Here is a 6,000-nt window from a genome sequence, read left to right on the forward strand (position 1 = left end):
ATTTAAACATACAAATCCCAATGAGTCCATCACACCCTCTATCAATCAGTTGTTCCCCTCCCCAGAGAGTACTGTGCACATTAAAATCACATCACCAAATAACCCATCTGCTGTCTAAATCCCTTTATTACCTCTAATGCTTCCAATTCCAATCATGGACACGGATTATAGACATTTACCACTACCAAACTTTCCTCCCCTAACCACACTTCAACAACCACATATTCTATGTCTCTTCCTTTTTCCATTTCTCGAGAAAAATGTCCTTGCCTTACAAAAGGTAGCACATCCTCCCCCCTTATCGGTCTCTTCTTATGCACACATTTCCTTGTTTAAGCCCCATTTCTCCCACACATATTCTACCTGGTTTATATTCCAAACTATGAAGAAAACCTTTAAATGATTGTCCATTTGTTAACAGATTCCTTGCATTTCACTGCATAATTCACATTATGACTACTCATGTGAACATGTCTTTGTTCAACTGTTCCTGTTTTTAAGCTCTTCCTGTACCACCATCCCAGTTATCCCATGAATATTTAGATATCTTCCTGCACTCTTTACTATTATTTCAATCTACTCTGACCTTCCTTTTGCTTAAAATGTGCAGTTAACTACTTCCGCCATGAAATACACAAAGCTTTCCTTATTTACCCTCAATATATTCCCATCTCCCTTTTGACTGTCACAAGTTGTTCATGTGGCTGTTAAGCAGGTTCCTTCCTTGTTATACCTCTCCCCACCACTCCACTCTCCCCCCCGAACCATTTTTACTGCTTCTGCATATGATATTCATTTTCCCTTTTAGCTGCTGCACTTCCACTGCCTTCTTTCCCACAATAAGCCACACTATGTGCCTTCTGCAATTTGCACATTTGAGCTGTGTTCCATTCTCACATTTCCCATACTCATGTTCCCCTCCACATTGGCCACACTGGTTTCCCTTTACACGCTGCCGCAATATGTCCATATCTTTGGCATTTTAAACACCGTTATCGTATATATCCCAGTGACTTCATCAGGCAAAACTGACAAACTATCAATCTTCTCTCCCCCTCTTCTTGGTTGCAGGCGTTTAATCCCTATAATCTTTCCCCCTTTTATACTTGATCCATATATGTCGCCTCTCACAAAGGCCCCATCATTTGTCTTCTTAGCGTTCTCAACCACCATGTTGCACAGTAGTCAGCTTCATTGCTTTCTCGCTCTGCTCCTCATCCTGACACTTGATCATCAAGCCGCCAACATCTTCGCCATGAAAATGTCACCAACTCTCTCCTTCACACCACAAACCAGCGCCACCGGACCTACTTTCCTAATATAATTTCCTTCCCTGAATCTCAAAATGACTTTCAACCACTCAACAATTTTCCTCCTCATCGTCCTGCTTTACTCTCTCCCTTTTCTACGACCACCAGATACATTATTTCGACTCCTGGCTTGTTTATATTTCCCGACTACAGTCCAGTTATGTAATCCATATACTCTCTTCCACCTTCTCTACCACTATTCACTTCCATTCTCAAACCAGTCACAGCTCAGCTTTTCCTTGCAGGTGTATTTCCCGTCACATCTGAAGCACAACGCACACGTCCGCCACAACCGAAGATAACGTTCAGCAACCTGCCAGAGTGGGGAAACTACCCACCCCCAATTCTTCAGGGCAACCAGTTGCCACCTGTACAGGGCCATCTGGCTGCACCTGGGCCCACTCAGCTGATTAGCCAGCTTGCCTTCTGGAACCCAGGTGCAGCCGGATTGGCACCTGAAGGGAAAGCAAGTAGGGAGGGGAAAGCACACAACACTGATACGCAACACATAAATATATTACAAGTATTTACAAGGGTCTTAGGTGAGGGAACAATGTTGTTTCGCTTTTAGCCATGATTTAATATCTCTAATAAAATCATTAAAATCGTGTATCATTTTTAATTCAGTTGGTAGCTAGTTAGATAGTTTTGCTCTTCGAACAGAGAAGACTGATTGTCCAAATAAGGTATTGCGCAATACGACAGTCCCCGTTTCCTGAGCCCCATGTATTCATTCTACTGGTGTCACAAATTCATTAAGCAGGAAGGAGCATGTCCATGTATTTAAAAATATGCTTTAAGCTGGAATAGTTTATCAAAGCTGAACATTATGTTTTTGCAAGATCTGACAATTGTGTCACCTCATTGTTTTGTTGTCCATACATTTTTCATAAAAGGGTTCCAAACGGAGAAAAACCTGTTAATGTCTCCTTGGAGAACATGTGTAAGTCTTGTATGACATTGTGAATCCAACTAGAGACATATGGTGAGGTGCTGCATAGCCAATGCTGTAGGATGGATAATCGAGTGCAGTACCATAGAACACTGAGGATTCTCCTGTCTGTTTAATACAGGTGAGGCAATGTGCCTAGAATACATGAAGATTGAGCTCAATAGGACATTTTATTATGGAAGATATTTGGTTCCACATTTCAACCCAAACGTTATTAATTTCCAGACAAAGACATAAGTGCCAACATGCAGCTTACACCTTAAACATACGCCAGAACAGTCTTTGTCATATTCTCTCCTACAATATGGGGTAGTTTGTAATTTATGTATTATTGAAACTAAATTTCTTGGGATATGCAATACATACTCTCTATTTAACATGATTGTTTTCCACTGGCGATCAGTAATTATAGTTTTACGGCCCTGATCCAATTATTTTCTGCTACTGTGACTTAACTTACTTAACCCTTGTGTTGCCTTAGGGTAATTTTGACCCGAATCAATATTACACCCTCCCCCCGCCTTTGGGTCATTTTGACCCGATTCAATGTTTCACCCTCCTGTTACCTTTATATTTACTAACATATTTTACCCTTTGGATTCAATTTGACGCCAGCAATTAAAACCTCCAGAAAATTATTAGAATTAATATTGTTTTCCAAGTTTAAGTGTGAGGCACTTTATGTTTGTTTGTTGACTACCGAAAGAACACCGACATTAAACATTGAATGGGGTCAAATTAATCCTAAGGCGGGGGGAGGGTGGAATATTGATTCGGGTCAAAATGACCCTAAGGCAACACAAGGGTTAAGAACAGTTTATAATACAGGGTTCGTACGGTCACGGAAAACCTGGAAAAGTCATGGAATTTTAAAATGGTAATTTCCAGGCCTGGAAAAGTCATGGAAAAAACTTAAATCACAAGTTTTGGAAAAGTCATCGAAATTTGTTATATTCACATGTTCATTTAGGCCGAGTTTTAAATAATTGATATGTTTTAGAAAGAGACTCAAAATATAAACGGCATACACTCTTATACTGGTGGCGCAATTATTATGGTTTCGCGTTGCAAGTGAACGCACCTTAACTGGAAAGTTCGCTGGCCATAGCGGTCGGGATATTCTACTATGGCAGAGAAGTGTAGATTTCTATAGATGATCAGCTGAAACTTTGAAGGAGACAAGGTGGTGCAAGCAACATGGCGGCCCCCTGCTGCTAGATTATCGAAACAAACTTTTCCCATCGGACTCCAAACTCCCCCCCCCCCCTCAACTGAGATCGATTTCACTTCAAACCGAACTAGAATATCTATCGAACTGGACCAGCTGGAAGAATATATTGACGAGTGGTTCAGGCAAGTCTGCATCATGGACAACAAAACAATCGAACCCGAAGGCGATCCCCGAAAAGACTCATTTCATACAGCAAAAGAGCCCAAGTACAAATCCAACGACTTCCCCCAAACCTCCCTGCTGCTCCAAGGTAAGCGACATACTGATGTCCATTGAAAGTAAACTTTCCGGCTTTGATTCCAGACTTGCGCTTATCGAGGTATTACACCGGGAAGTCCCTCCAACACTGTCAACACGATAACCACCCAGCTCACCTCTGTTCCCGCTGACAACAAAGCTATGGAACAAACGGCTCAAAGGAACGGACTATGGACTCAATGATCAATACCCAAAAGAAATCATGCAACGTCGCAACGTTTTATTTCCAATCCGTAAGAACATGATGAAAGAAGGAAAGAAAGCAATAATATCACTGGACAAACTATACATAGATGGACAATAGTACACGATAAGGACGTAACACCCTGGCTCTTGACTTCTCTCTCGCTCTCACACACAATCTTTCACTCTTCCCTGCCCCTACGTATCCAGAATACACACATACACAAAACTCCATCGTAATCTGCACCTATGTCGTACTGTACCCAACGGTATGAACCCCGATCTGGTTCACACATTGCCTTGTATTTCTATTATGTGTACCGTATTTTTTGCACTATAGGGCGCACTTAAAAGCCTTTAATTTTCTCAAAAAACGACAGTGCGCCTTATAATCCGAAGCGCCGTATATATGGATTAATTCTGGTTTTGTTTACTGACCTAAGCGATTTTGTGTGGTACAAGGCGCTCACGGCGCTAAGTCAAAATGTTTTAGTACGACTTTGGTAAACTACAAAGCCGCACCGCTTGCAGCGTTACGGCTACCGTAGCCAGGAGCGTCGCGGAGTAATACATACTGTAGCGACCCTGGGTCAGGAACGCTACGAGACGTAGATGGCTTATAGGGTGTTTATTCAGGAACATAAAACAAGCTACTGTTGGCCGTAGCCTACGCCAAAACGACAACAAACCGCTGTGAAACCTCAAAACCAGCTTCACGTCTGCTCCGGGTCATAGCTCCGATCCGAACCCGCGGAACACAACAACACACACACAACAACATCACTCGCTGTCCAATCACAGACCCGCCTCACAGCTACCAGCTCGTGAGACGTTCACTTACATCCGGACATAACATTTCCCTCAGTCCGTTACAATACTGTGCTTCGCCATAATATTACAGTGTGTGTATAAGGATCCCAAAATACAACCGAATAAGGTTGGTAGTTATTGTGAATACGCTCATTAACGTTTGAATAATGTTGCGAATTATTGTGAACGCGTTTAATAAAGTTTGATCGACTGAGTTATGACTGTTTTTTTCCCGCTGAATGCGCCTTATAGTCCGGTGCGCTTTATATATGAAAAAAGATCGAAAATAGACCATTCATTGACAGTGCGCCTTATAATCTAGTGCGCCCTATAGTGCAAAAAATACGGTAATATGTTACTTACTTTGTTGTTTACACATTCCTATGTTTGTTTGTTTTTTATGTCTTCTCATACTGCTGTCACACACACCAACATTAACGCTCAGTCTATAGTAACTCAATCAATATGTCTTTTCTCAAATTCTTAACCTGGAATATCCATGGAGTAGGTTCTCAAGCAAAAAAAAAAATCAAATCTGAATGATCTGGCTAAACTGCATGCAGATATATGCTTAGTACAAGAAACACATCTCAGAATCTGTCAGGGCTAACGCCACAGGTAGCGAGGTGCAGGAGCTCATGCACAGAGAAACAAGCCGGATCGAAACTTCAACAACAAAAAGACACTCTTTAATAAGGCAAAAAACAGGTTACAACAAAGTCCAAAAAGGGACAGGCAGGATCAGGTAAACTCACGAAACACAGGACGACAGAAAAAAAGACAACAATCCACCAAATGACAAGGGAAAGAGTGGCACAATATATAGGGGGGAAAACGGGTGTACGACATGGAAACAGGTGTACGACATGAGACATTAACGAGACGAGAGTGGCTGAGGGCAGGTGCAGGGAATGACACAATCAAGGAGACAGGAGACACAGAGGAGACACAGAACCTTACAGAATCAGACAACAAATTTAAATCAACACAATTCACTCATTCATTTTCAGCTGACAACACAAAACAAAGAGGGGTCTGTATTTTAATTAACAAGACAGTTTCATTTATCCACAACTCCATCACGGACCCAGAAGGCCGGTTTATAATTATTAACATATCCATCAACAATAGTCCAGTCACAATCTGTAATGTTTATGGCCCAAACTCTGATGATTCATCCTTTTTTCATAATTTTTTTTCATCCCTCAAACATTTGCAAATGTCCAGTCATAATAGGAAACGATTTTAAGACAGTT

This window comes from Pseudoliparis swirei, chromosome 19 (assembly GCF_029220125.1).
Source record: "Pseudoliparis swirei isolate HS2019 ecotype Mariana Trench chromosome 19, NWPU_hadal_v1, whole genome shotgun sequence".
In the NCBI taxonomy this organism is placed as follows: Eukaryota; Metazoa; Chordata; class Actinopteri; order Perciformes; family Liparidae; genus Pseudoliparis; species Pseudoliparis swirei.